This window comes from Aulonocara stuartgranti (genome assembly GCF_965226115.1).
Source record: "Aulonocara stuartgranti genome assembly, chromosome: 5".
Classification (NCBI taxonomy): Eukaryota; Metazoa; Chordata; class Actinopteri; order Cichliformes; family Cichlidae; genus Aulonocara; species Aulonocara stuartgranti.
Genome location: NC_138943.1, coordinates 628,211 through 642,466, shown reverse-complemented (window position 1 = coordinate 642,466; position 14,256 = coordinate 628,211). Strand labels below are relative to the sequence as shown.

General features: G+C 44.9%; 1 long non-coding RNA gene across 1 annotated transcript; it reads right to left on the bottom strand.

The window, feature by feature from the left end:
• Positions 1-1,402: 1,402 nt before the first annotated feature.
• On the bottom strand, positions 1,403-6,101 carry LOC309706731. Its single transcript, XR_014276780.1, has 3 exons — positions 3,904-6,101; positions 3,334-3,499; positions 1,403-3,019 (listed from the first exon to the last, which is right to left on the bottom strand). It is a non-coding gene; the product is annotated as an uncharacterized lncRNA (long non-coding RNA).
• Between the last annotated feature and the right edge of the window lie 8,155 nt (positions 6,102-14,256).

Here is a 14,256-nt window from a genome sequence, read left to right as displayed (position 1 = left end):
AGCTCATCACAGAAACAGCTTCAGTGAAGGTTACCGATGATCTCATGGCCTCTGACAGTGCACCTGGAGTTCAGACCTTTAGAAATAAAGTTCTCTGGTGAAACAAAGATTGAACTCTTGGCCCGAATCACAGTCGGAGGTTTCTTCCTGATAAAAGGGAGTTTCTCCTTCCTACTGTCACCAACACTGATAATGTCTGATTGTTGGAGCTTCTCTGTATTATTATTGGGTCTGTACCTTACAATATGAAGCACCTGGAGGCAACTGTTGGTGTGATTTGGTGCTGTATAATTAAAACTGGACTGAATTAAGAATTGAACTTGATGACAGTGGGAAGGAAAAACTCCCTTTTAACAGGAAGGGGTCTACCTTACAGTATAAAGCTCCTGGAGGTGACTGTTGTTGTGCTACTTGATGCTGTATAATAAAACTGAATTGATTCTCCTTCCTGTGCTCTCTTCCTCCTCCGTCTCAGTGATCACTGTTATTCTCCAGCAGCGTTCCTCTCGTCCTCGCTGTTTGCAGATCAGTTCTGAGTCTCAGAGCGAGAGACGCGTTTCTGGGATTGAGGAGCGGCTGATGACTGAGCGGAGTTTAGAAGAACAAAACCCCGGAGGTTTGCAGCGCCGCACAGATCCCCCTCTGCCTCTCGTTCTGTGTAAATAAGTGTAGATGAGGCAGACAGACAGATGGCCGAGCTGCCGCGAGTTTGATAACAGTCTTGCTCGGAGCGCTGCTGTCAGCGGAGAATTTTCTCGGCTGCATTAAAAGGAGATTTACTTTACGAGAGAGAAACATTAGAAAGCAGCTCGACTCGGCTGGTGGCTTTACTCTTATTTACACAGTGAAAGAAATAAAATGAGTCAGCAGCTGAAGGTGTCGTTAGTGTCGGAGGTGAAAGTGTGCACGCTCACAGCTCTGCACCCACATCAGCACCTGCAGTGTTCCTGTCAGCTGAGCTGGTTGTAAGATTAAGGAGGATTCAGACGTCACGAGTTGATCATCACAGACACCCCAAAGCTATCTCAGGAATATGAAGCGTTTCCTCCTGAGCACCAGAGTCAGGTTGGTTCAATCATTCAGCAGTCTCAGGTACGCCCACACCTGTCTGCAGCTGGGCCTGCAGCATGCTTTCATTCTGGCTCCTGCTTCAGGGCCATCTCTTTCACCTGCAGCCAGGTGAAAGACGACTGTAGCAGCTACTCCAGATGTTTTTACCCCACTGTCACGTCTTAGCTAAACCAAGTGATGAGACGTGAGCTTCTGTGCCACACACTGAGAGACAGCTTCTTCCACCAGGCCTTAGACTGCTGAACACGTCATAGACACCTCAGCTTCACTACTGGAACTTTAACATTATGCACTCCATACTGTACAGTAATGCCACTGTTTTGCACATATTCAACTCTGTATATTTTATTTTATATACTTTATTATTGTTTACTCTATTTAATTTGTAAAATATGTGTGTACACACACACACACACACACACACACACACACACACACACACACACACACACACACGTAGAAAAATATTTAGTATACACATCCAGAAATGCATATACTATTATATATTGTACATATATTTATTAGTTTCAGATGTAGCCATTCTTGTATTTTGCTTGTTTACATTATTGTATTTTGCACAACTCTGTTGCTTGTGAAGCTCGCACACAAGAATTTCACTCACATGTGCTGTACCAATGTACCTGCACATGTGATGTGACAATAAAAGTGATTTGATTTGATTTGACACGGGGTCTGCCTCCGGTGCTGATCTTTGAACGTGAGTCACACCCACTCAGACCTGTCATAGAAAAGTGAACCCAACTCTAATTACACCTTTAACTGTAGTTATAGAGAACACTTAGAAAACACTGAAATCCTGCTGAATATCTGCACTGAGCTGAGTCAGGAATGACAGGATGCCACGTAGTTTGATGGAAATGAGAATGATCAGCCTCCAGAGGGCTGCATTCAAAGACGCCTGCAGCAGGACGGTCTATTCTGCATCAATTTTGAACACATTTGATTGCAGAAACTCCTCCCAGATCTCGACCAGTGCATCGTTGAACTCTGGACGGTTTGAGGTGTGACCTGGTGGCGTCAGATGGGGACAGGGGTCAGGGGTCATTGATGTGCCTCTACTGCACCTGTTGGTAATTTCATTAACACCAAAGCAGCTGAATGTGATTACACCTGCTTTGCTGCTGAACTGAGCAGATCAAAGTGCCAGAGGTGTAACTGACTGAATGCTCATCCTTCTACACGCCGTCCTTTCGGTGCATCCACATTAAACCTTTCTCTCCAGGAGGCTACATAAGAATATCTGCCTGCTTCCTCATTCACACCACACCTCTGTTTTGGCATGCTGGGCCTATTTGTGTGTCCACATGTTGCTCACATACAGCAAACTGTGTGAATGTCATGCCGGACCTCCTGCCCCACTGTGGAGCCCTGGTGCCACGTCGATATTTTCCTGCACAGCTCAGGCTGCGCTTCACGATGAGGAAACGACTTCTCCCTGTTCGGCCCAGATAAGGCCCCACGCTGAGCCGCTGTGTAGGGGGGCAGCAGCTGATGTATTCTGGGCCAGGCTTTGATCTCCTGCATGCCCATGTTCTGACTACAAAACAGGCCCGAGACAAGGCGGCCACATACTCCCAGCTGGGTGACTGCAGTGTGGGAAAATGGACTGAGGCAGCTAAAATACAGCCAAACAAGCTAAAACATGCACACATCCTAAAATTCAGATTTGAAAGCAGAGCAGCAGAAAAGGAAAGAACGCTTAATGGGATAAGTTCACACAGGCAGGACACATGAACATCACCTGCAGGAAGGAGTGAAACGAATAAGAGACAAAATGAGACGTGACAGCCGTGTGAGGACAGGGACTGAAGCTGAACTGCTTGTGTAGCCCGTTTGTGTGCGTCACGCCTGTCGATGCGTTCAGTTCTGGCTTCTGAGTAAGAGGCAGGAGACAGCACTGGGTGTCTGGGTTCTTCACTGTCCATCGCTGTAATATATAGAAATACAGAAAACCATGAGCTCTCCTCGGGCCAAGCTGGAAGGAGCTGTGTGTTGTAAAGTTATGATGTATGAATCCTGCTGCTGGGCCCAAACTACTCTGTGTTTATTAAGGCTGTTGTGTTTTAATGTTTTAATGTTTTGTATGTTGTTCTATTTAATCTCAACAAGCCCCTAAAACAGTCCATGATCACTGTCGGCCTGCATCGGTTTTTATTACCACTGTTCATTTTAAAGCTCAGTTTTTAAAACCTTAGGATGTAGCTGCAGCCCAGCCCATGCAGCAGTATATGAATGACTAACCTCGTATTGTGGATGGATTATCTCAGTTGTTCTCCTGGCTGACGTTTGGTCCTTTTACAGCATCCTGCCATGCGACTGCATTTGTGTCTAACCATCAGGAACCCTCACGTTAACTTTTATCGAGTGGAAAAAAGTTAGCGTTCATCCTCCAGCTTCACTGTTACACCTGGTAAAGCAGCAACACTGATCATTGTGGCTGCTCAATGGACCCGACTGCATTAACTGTTGTGAAAAAAATCAACTCAAGCTCTCAAGTCAACAAAAAGCATAATATATAAATAATATAAAACAACATATCATTAAAAATATTTTAAAAAGAAAACAAAAAAGTCACCCAATGAACAAAATAATGCAAAAAATGAAACAATCAGACAAACAAATACATTTTAACAGCCAAGATCCAACGTTTTGTTTCTTTGAAATATAATAAAAATTCACAATTTAACCCTTAAATCAAATCCAATGCAATTATATTAGCAGACGACATTTAGCAGGTAATACTGGGACTTATCTTAAAGCATAAAAGCAAATCATGAGAAACCACATTTGCAGAACATAATATCTCCATACCTGTAATACATAGAAATACAGAAAACTATGAGCTGTGTGTGTTGTGCATCTGCTCCTCTGATAAAACAACACAATATGTGCCATTAACAAACTACAGCAGAGATTTCTTTCACCTAGCCTGGTGCTAGCAACCAGGCTAACTTAGCACGCTAGCGTTACAGCTGTAGCTAAAATGAGTTACAAACTTCAGTTAGCGAACTCAGCCCTCTACAAGACTCGGGCTGCGTCCACTCGTACACGGGTATTTTTGAAAACGGAGATTTTCCGTTTTCGTTTTCAAAAATAATCCCGTCCACACATAAAGGCAGAAATGAAGGAAAACGCTGCTATGAACATGCCAAAGCAGCAGGTGGCGCTAGATTCCTAACCGTGCAGAAATGTTGGCCAATCAGAAGTCTAGAAGCCTCGGTGGGAAAAAGTAAACAAAGCTGGGGCATAGAAGCAGAACCGAGTCGTATGTGTGGAGGGACAGTAACTGTGTGTATATGTAAGCATTTAAACACTGCAGAGAGTAGAATTAACAGTATTGTAGAAATTCATTTCACCGAAACAATAACGTGGCGCACAGTGTGACGTCAAAAAATGCGCACACCTTTGACGCTGCGTTTTCTGCGTTTTTCTCGTCCACACGTAAATGCAAAAACGGAGTTTTCAAAAATATCCACCCTGCCGGAGTTTTTAAAAATCTCCGTTTTCAGTGACCAAAAACGCCGTTTACGTGTGGACGGAAGGTGCGAACACATAGAAGAATCTGCGTTTTCAAAAATACCCGGGTACGTGTGGACGTAGCCTAAAACACAAAGTATTTAATAAAATTCATAAGGGTTTAACACATTTGCTGCACTTGGCTGATGCTGGTTTCTGTGATGGTCCTCTGGTGTCGCCCGGCTGCAGGTTGGATTTTATTCTGAGGGAAACGTATCCGTACGATCGGGCGTAACCATCTCCTCCTGGCGTTTGTCCTTCACCGTTTGCTTTTCCTTATAATTTCCACACAGTGGACTTAAAATAGAAGTGAAAAATGTGTGCTCATTAAAGCAAATTTAGCTGAAATTAAGAATCATCCAGTTCACCAAACCGGCTACTTAAACCTGTTAATTACACCGTGCTCAGCCACATTACACTAAAAGGCTTCCTGCCCTGATCGTTTAATTTAGCTTCATCTCCCTCAGATACAATTTCATGGTCGAGAAAGTGTTGCATCTTTCATTTCGCACGTCTTTTATTGCGTCGCCCGCAGTGTTGCTGGCTTGTTTGTACAGAACAACAGGCTCAAATAGGAACTTGCTAAAGCTCCACAGAGCAGAGAGAGCACATTTAAAACCTTGAGATAAAGGTCAGCTCGGGCTGTTTGCTCGTACTCCAGCAGATTCTTCACAATTATCCTGCAAAGAGAACAAAGCGCTGCGTCCCTGGACTGAGGCAGAAGCTGCTGTTCCAGTGAAGGCGAGGTTACTTTGGAGGTTACGCAGGTTTTGTTGTAACAGGCAGAACAAGAGGTCAGAGCCTCCAAAGCTCATTTATTCTTATTTATCCAAACAAGTCGAATCCGAACATCTTCCACAAACTAGCCTAGAAAATAACGCCCCTCATCCAGCACTCATCAAGGACAGCAGCGCTGCGACACGGAGGACACAGCTGGAGGAAAAGATTTAAGGAGTGAGCAGCAGCAAAGCTGAATCCAGGACAGCTAGTACAGTTGGTGCTGTGTACCTCCCCGAGTTATTATAGTTATTATAGTGAACTCCAACTAAACCAAGAATCAAAACAAAATCACTTTAGAAAAAGATCAACTTAATAACAGTCAGCCTGAAGCTTATTAAACCTGCACTTCCTCTAATGTCCAGCAGGGGCAAAGCCTCTGTAAAACAACGTCTGATTTACAGAAGAAGAATAAGCCTCTGATGATCTCTGAGCTCAGTAAACTCTTTCCTGATGAGTTTATGGCTCAGATGCTGCTTTAAGTTCACGTTAGGCAGAGATGAACAGGAAGTAGAGTAGGGTTTGGGGCGGGGCTACGCTGTGGGCGATCCACTAACAGTCTGCTAGTTTCTGAAGATGGAAGCAGGCGAGGCAGTAATAAAAACAGAGAGTGTGAGCACAGGCTTCAACTTGTTTGGATCTCCAGAAACAGAAAGTCTGTTCAGATCAATGAGAGGCGACTGAAGAAGAATGAAAATGCTCTGATAGAAGGCTTGTGTCAGGAGCAGCTGGAGACCGTATGGGGTGTTGGAGGTCATGAGCTGTGGATATATCAGCTCAGGCAGAGCGCAGAGAAGCACACCTGAACCAGGAATCAGCGTCTAACAGCTGCTCTGGAGGATGTGTGGAAGAACACAACGCATTACTCTCTGTGCCAAGCAGTTTATGAAAGGTAAACTACGGCATACAGAAAGGTAACTTTGAAAAGTCAAAGCCAATGAACAGATGTTACGTCGATACATATTCAGTGCAGACTGACGTTTTAAGAGTAATGAAGCAGGAAGGCTGCGGTGGTTCTCGGAAAGCTACACACGGAATAACAAGTCAGGCTTTTACCAAACATGTTTACAACGAACGAGCGATTCAGGTGAGCATCCTGTGCGGCTCTTTCCTCGGGTAAAGCACAGGTTTGTGAGCAGGTGTGAATTTCTCCAGAGAGGCAGGTGAGGATGTTTGAGGGCAGTCAGACTGGCAGGAGGACGAATGGGTCCTGAATGAAAGGAACTAAGTCGACGCTGAGCAAACAGCTATCTGACTGATGTTAGTGGGACACGGTCGCCAGTCACAACCTGGGAGGAGCCCATTTAGGCAAAAGTCCACTAAACACACACAACCGAGCCATGACCTCCAAACTTCATGTAACAACAAAAGGTGTAGCTGGTTAGCTAGCTGAGCGCTAACCAGTTTCACCGCGCTCCGACCAAACTCACCGAACCAGCCGAGCGCGCCACAAAAACGCAACCTTTGCACATCCGCTAAGACAAAACTCTGCTTACATCTGGCTTCCTCCGTTGTTCTCACGTGTCATAAATTTAGAGTCACATAGGGTTTTGGCTTTGCAACTTCTGATTGGTGGAAGTGACGTGAACGCGGTATCATTACCGTGATTCTATTGGCTCAAATTATTAAGAGGTGTTAATCATGCAAATTGCCCAATAGCAGCCGAAGTTACAACCCCTCAGAGTTTAAAGCGCCAGAGTCCATTTAAACTGTCCACGTGCAGGGCAGAAAGGACCACAGGCTGTGAATGTGTGGTTAATTCTTCAAAAATATTCCAAAAACAAGCATTTTTAGACATCTTAATGAAATTAAATCAACGCCTGAATTGCAGTAATTTTTCACTGTTTCGCTTTAGAAGCATAAATCGTTGCACAGATGATGTTGATTACTGATTTTCTGAATAAATGCACCAAAGCATATTTTTAAAGGAGGAAAAAATCTACTTACTTTTTGTGTTCCAGGCTCAGCAACTGTGACACAGTAACACCTGCTGCAATATTTACACCTCTTCATTTTGATACCAAGATTGTTTACACAGAGTTTGTAATTGCAGAGAAATACTCACTGTGGGCTCAGTGTCTTTGTGCCCCCTTTTCCCTGTTCATGCCCTATCGGCCCCCCTGGCTAAACTTTGATAGATCCGCCCCTGCACAGTTACCAGCCGTCAGCTACGTAGAAAAAGATCCTCGAGTAGAAAGTAATATTAAATAAATTCTAACAACAGCTTATAGAGCTTAAACGTGCTGCTGTTGTTCAGCCGCTGGTTTCCTCTTTCTGGTGCAAAGTGGGCCAAAAACAAACAAGAGACACGGACTCACGACAGAAAAGCCGATCAGCTGATCATTAAGCAGTTTCATGATTGAAGTAGCAGCAAGAAGAGGCAGTCGCTCCATATATCGTTTGTTAAGCTTAACGCAGGAATGCTTTACAAACATTCAGAGATGGACTTACACACTTGCTTTACTTCTCTCGGGATAACTTTGTCGGAGATGAAATGCCGGGTTGCTAGCGAAGCTCCAAATGCTATCCAGACCACCGACAGGTCCCTTGAGGTGCTTTCGTGATATTTAATGGATCGGATTACATTTTTTATTTTTCTCCGATATCCGATCCAGTAATTTAGGTCAGTATCGGACCGATACCGATACGTAATATCGGATCGGTCCATCTCTACATTAGTTTAAAACAAATCTAAAATTATTGCTAAATGTGGATCGGGGCGATCGTGGCTCAAGAGTTGGGAGTTCGTCTTGTAATCGGAAGGTTGCCGGTTCGAGCCCCGGCTTGGACAGTCTCGGTCGTTGTGTCCTTGGGCGAGACACTTCACCCGTTGCCTACTGGTGGTGGTCAGAGGGCCCGGTGGCGCCAGTGTCCGGCAGCCTCGCCTCTGTCAGTGCGCCCCAGGGTGGGTGTGGCTACAATGTGGCTTTCCATCAGCGATGGGTGGATGACTGGATATGTAAAACGCTTTATAAATACAGGCCATTTACCATTTATCCACTTTAATACGGAGAAGCTTCACACATGTACAGGTCTGAGCTGTGTGTGATGATTGATGAAGTTCCTTTGTTTTGATGGAAATGTTGAGCCTGATTCATAAACATTTATTCCAAAAGGAAAGAAAAGACTGAAGAGCAGCAGGAACATTTCTCCACACAGAGTGGGAGACGGATGTGTGGCCTGCAGGCAATGTTGGGTGTAATGCATTTCAAAGCCACCAGGTTACAAAGTTACTGTAATCACATTACATTTTTTAATAACGTAACATTTTACTGTGCTAAATTCAGTAATTACATTAAAGTTCATGTTACTGGTGTTACAAAGGTTGGTCAGCCGGGCGCATATAAAGAAAAACACAAACCGCCTCCATTTCTACAGTAGAATCACCATGACGACCACTCTACTTGGTTTTCAAAGTAGAAAATGTAAAAAATGATTATAAGCGTGTCCTCATTAGGACAGGGGTTTGTGTTGTGTGTGTGACTGTGGCTATAGGTTTATATTGTTAACCGGTGTTTATGTGAAAATGTATTAAGAGAGCCATGTAAAATGGGCTGTATTTGTAAAGCACTTTACACTTTACGCAATCATTCACACACTGGTGATGGCAGCTACAGTGTAGCCACAGCCGCCCTGGGGCGCACTGACAGAGGCTGCCGGACACTGGCGCCACCACCAGTAGGCAACGGGGGAAGTGTCTCGCCCAAGGGCACAACAACTGAGACTGTCTGAGCCGGGGCTCGAACCAGCAACCTTCCGATTACAAGACGAACTCCCAACTCTTGAGCCACGATGGCCCCGCTGAGTAACGAGTAGAGCAACAAATTACTTTCTCCAGCGAGTAAGCAAACAGCTCTTCTGTTCCAGCTTAGACGGAAAAACCTCGATAATGCTTTAAAACTACACAGCAGCACAAAATCACCTAAACCAGTGTCCTGGCCTGTGTCCCTGTCAGAGGAAGTTCACAGAAGTATAAATAAAGTACGATAAAAGGCTTCAGCCTGAATCTGATGCACAGTCACACGCATCTTTTTTTTCCTTTTGTGTTTTGTAAATATTATTAAATGTTATTCACTTGTAAATTTGAAGCCCCATGAAGCGACTGTTGTTGTGATTTGTGGCTATATGAATAAAACTGAACTGAATTGATGTGATTTTTAACCTCCTGTAATAAGCAATAGGCAGGTTAATAAAGCCGTGCTCTGTGATGCATCATGGACAAATAAACCCGACTCCTCCCTGATCGTACGATCCCGCAGCACCGGACAGTTCATTGGTTTCATTCAGTCCTTCCACCTGTGAGCTGCACCACAGCTCCTGTAACACTGACTGAGCCACAGCACAGAGCCCCACAGGGACCCCAGGCCGAGTGTGGACGGAGGGACGTGTGCTCGCGTTGACCAACAAGCCATCAATCAGCAGCTGATCTGACAAGAGGCCCCAAAGACCAGTGACTCAGAGCAGTGACCGCCGGGACCCCCGCGTGGTCCATCAGTGTCACCATCCTTCTGCCGGCCAAGCGAGACATCCGTCTCAATCATCCTCCACCAGCTCACTGGGAAAGTTCCCATGAGCCACAGAGAGGTGAGGTCGGGCTGGGGGTGGATTTAGCAGAGAGAGAGGAAAAAGAGTAGTGAGGAGAAAAGAAATAAGAAAAAGCTCTGACCTCCAGGGCTGAAAACTGCAGTTCCTCTAACGGCCTCTAGATCAGATTCACCTCTGCACCAAAACACCAAAACAAAGACAGCCAGCATGAAATGAATGGTCAGAAATACTCAAGTATTTTATGCAGTGATGAAGTATTTGTACTCTGTTATCTCCATCTTTACACTAAATGCAGTTTAAAGTGAGTTTCTGAATCCCGGCTGCAGATGTTCTGACTGTACTGCATGTTATTAAAGACAATTTGTTAGGTACACCTGTCCATCTGCACATTGGCATAAATATATAATCAGCATCATGACAGCAGGTCAGAGCATTCAGTCATGCAGACATGATGAAGACCAGCTGCCAACGCTCAAACTGAGTGTCACAATGAATGACGGCGACTGTGGTTGTTGTTTCAGAAACGGCCAGTCTGCTGGGATTTTCCCACCAACCATCTCTGAGTTACAGAAAAGTCTAAAAACCAGGAAAATACCAGCAAGCAGCAGCTCTCATGTCAGGAGAGTAGATAAACTGCTTCGAGCTCATAGGAAGGTCAACAGGAACTCCAGTAATCACTTGTTACAACAAAGGTCTGCCGAAGAGCATCTCAGAGCCTTGAAGCAGATGGGCCACAGCAGCAGAAGAGCGCAGCGGTCAGCTGTCGAGGCTGCACTTCACACAGACTCAGCAAAACTGGACAACAGGAACTGGAAACAGCGCCTGGTCTGATGAGTCTTGATTTCTGCTGGAGCACAGTTTGGTAGGAGCTCGTGGATCCTCGTGTCTGCATCGTTATATTAGTGACTGGCTGGAGGCTAAAAAACATGAGCCTGATCTGTGGAAACCATAGACGACATCATGGTGCCCTCATCCCTCTTTTTTAAAAACAGCCGTTTGGAAAAAGTATAGAGATTTCATGTAAACGCCATCATGACGAACTCAGGCGTCAAATGGGACGAACCATTTTCCTTGGGTTAATATTTGAGCTCAAACTTGCATCCATGCTTTTTGCAGAACACTAACATGAGAAGATAAGACGGATCTTATCTAAAGTCACGTGGCCCGACCGTAGCGCTGACTGAACCCATTAGCGTGCAGATATCTCGCGAGGTTGAGACACAGCAGCTGACAGATTCGCCGCCGCTCAGCGGTCTGTCGCAGACAAACAGCACGCAGACATTACAGTTTTTTCTGAATGCTTAAACCCTAACTGTGATTCCTGTAGCACAATCTCTAAAACTATTCAGACTTATAGCAAAACCACTCACTGAGTTTGCAAAACTAAAAGCACAAAAACTGCTTTGCACTCAGTTTGCAATTTTGTAACACACACTTTGCAAAACTGTAGGCACAATTCACTGCACAACACTCAATTACCAAATTTCCAACACACTCCTAGCAAAAGTATACACATGTATGGCTATCATTAACACTAATTTGCCAACTGTCTGGCACACTTTCACATGTGAAAACTTTTCTAGATAATTAGTTCACTTTGCAATCAGCCTAAGCACTATAATACAGGTAAGCTGTGTGTGCGGAGTACAATGGAGGGAGCAGAAAGAGTGAGAAGTAGAGGAGGCCGAGGAAGAGGACGTGGAGGTGAAGAAGTAGGATGAAGAGGACGACAAGAACAAGGAGGAGCAAGAGGAAGACGAGGAGGGGGGAGAGGAAGATGAGGAGGGGGGAGAGGAAGGGTAGGAAGAGTAAGAAATAGAATTGCTGATGACATCAGAGCTACAATAGTGGACCATGTCATCAACCGTGGAATGACCCTGAGGGTAGCTGGCCAACGGGTCCAGCCTAACTCGAGCCGCTACACTGTAGCAAGTACCATAAGGACATCTTGAAATGAGAATCGGTGAGTACAGTCACTTCGCACAAAGATTTGTAGCACTGCCGTATGCCAATGAGAAACACACCAATACCATTGATGTAAAAATACTGAAATTGTTACTTTACAGAATTGCTAGATGACCAGATGCTGGGGCAGAGGAAGCATGTTCACTGCAGACCAAGTAACCCATATAGTCATTATGGCGATTGCAAATAATCCTATACTTGGAAATAAACACTTGTGTTTGTTTTGATGTGTGTGAATAAACAGCAGTACTTGAAGTTTGGATCCCTCTATGCTTATGGATCTATGACAGAAGTATGAGCTCAAACTGACATAGCCTACCTTGTGCACAGAGAAAGCAAAAGCCAGATGTGTTTTGTATTCATACCATCAGTGTGCAGTTGGCGCATTGTGTGCTTAGTAGATGATGGCTTGTGTGTACTGTTTGATACGGAAACACCATTTTTACGAAGGTGTGAGGAGTTAATCTAGCTGTGTTTGCTTTTGCAAGAGAACTACAATGTTTTGATTATTGGGTGACAGGTTTTCTTATTTGTGTGAAGAGTTTTGCAAAATTAGCCAATAGTTACAAAAAATGTGCTTAAGCAATCAGAAGAAACTGTAATACTGAAACACAGTCGTCTTTTCTTCACACAGCAGCGGGGACGGTCACAGCATTATTCAGCATTTGATCCTGTGATCCATTTTTCATGATTTCATGTCTTTGAACAAACTCGAGCTGAGGTCGAAGCTCCTCCAGCTCCGCAGCATAAAACACAGTCACTCAGATGTCTGACAAAGCTGCAGACACTGTAACAGCTGTCTGGCGAGTAAGGAGCGGCTAGCAGGTCCAGCGGGCATGTGGTGTGGAGGTTAGCCGAATAACCCGAAGCCAGTCGGTTAAATCCAATAACAGACCTTTATTCACCGTCAGCAACATTACACTTTATAAGCCAGGTCTCCTCGGCTGTACTCGTCCGAGCCTACATGCGCGGGGATTGGTATCGCCAGCGCCAGCTTGTCACAACAGTAAGGTGTTTTCTTGGAGAATGGAACATGAGCAGCATGGAATGGCTGCCGCTAACAACACACACCCACTAGGAGACCCCCATAGCTACTACAATAGTTGGGCAACCCCCCCTAGTGGTGCTATAACCCAAAAGGGTTGTTACATCACACAGAGTAAAGACACAGTTAAGACTTTAGTTGTAAATACATGCAAAATGAAAATAAAAAGGAAAGCCTCTGAAATGTGCATAAAAACAACAAAAACATCAAATCACTGACAGGATACAAGAAGAACCATCAGGACTGTGTTGGACTAAAATAAAGACTACACTCCACAGCAGAGTAGGCGCTTCCTGGTTTGATCCCAGAGCGTCTGTTTTATTTTTCGAACAAGCATCAACCTGCAAGAAGAAGCCCGGCTTACGATCAAAAGGCTGCAGTTCCTCTGGGGTCCAGCAGGGGCAGCAGTGAGTCAGTCCCAGTAAACTCGCATGTTAAAACTGTACAGCAGAAATAAGCACGTTTACAGGCTGATTGTTTGCATTGTTAGGGGCGTGGCCTCTTTGACTGCAGTCCCTGACCTGGACCTGAGGACCGGGTTTTAATGTTTAATGCAGAACGTTTGCTGGATTCAGCACGATCACACCTTTCCAGTAAATAAATCTACCTGCTGTAAGTAATTTTCTCAGTCTTCTGTCCAATTGGAGCAGAGGAGTCGCCCCCTGCTGGTCATTAGAACAAATGCAGGTTCAGTGAGTGCTGCTTGTGTCCACTCTGACCTTTAACATAGTTTACTGCTGAATAACAAAGAGCGTGACTGTGCGGCGCTGAACCTGAGCCCCGCTGACCCTGGAGGAAGATGCTGATGGAGAAGCTTGTCCATAATGCATGCTGCAGGTGAGCGCTGCTGTGATGCAGGTTAATTATTTATTTATCTGGTGTTGCTGAAAGTTTCATCTGTAAATCTGGCCCTGTTGTGCAGCTCCTAGAGGACCAGTTTCACAGGAACATCCTCTGTGAGCAGAGCTGCAGGGAACCTGATACACAACATGAAAAAGGAAGGCCGGCTTGCAGTGCAGTACACTTAAGCCGAGCTCTTTATGTACCCAGTTTGTGCTGACTCTGGGTTTGAGCAGGAGGCAGAGCGGGGAGAAACCTCGATGAAATATTTAGTGAATGTCTCAGAGAAAAAGGGAGCGAGTGCAGCGTGCAACAAAACGATTTATTTACGGTACGCGCCGACATTTAGAGAGGAAACACTGCAGGTGGAGACGTGTGAGGAGGAAACGATTAAACATTTACTGACACACCTTTGTGACAGTGTTTGCAGTGGCAGACGTTTACTAATCAGGACATTTTCACCATATTTTTCTTCA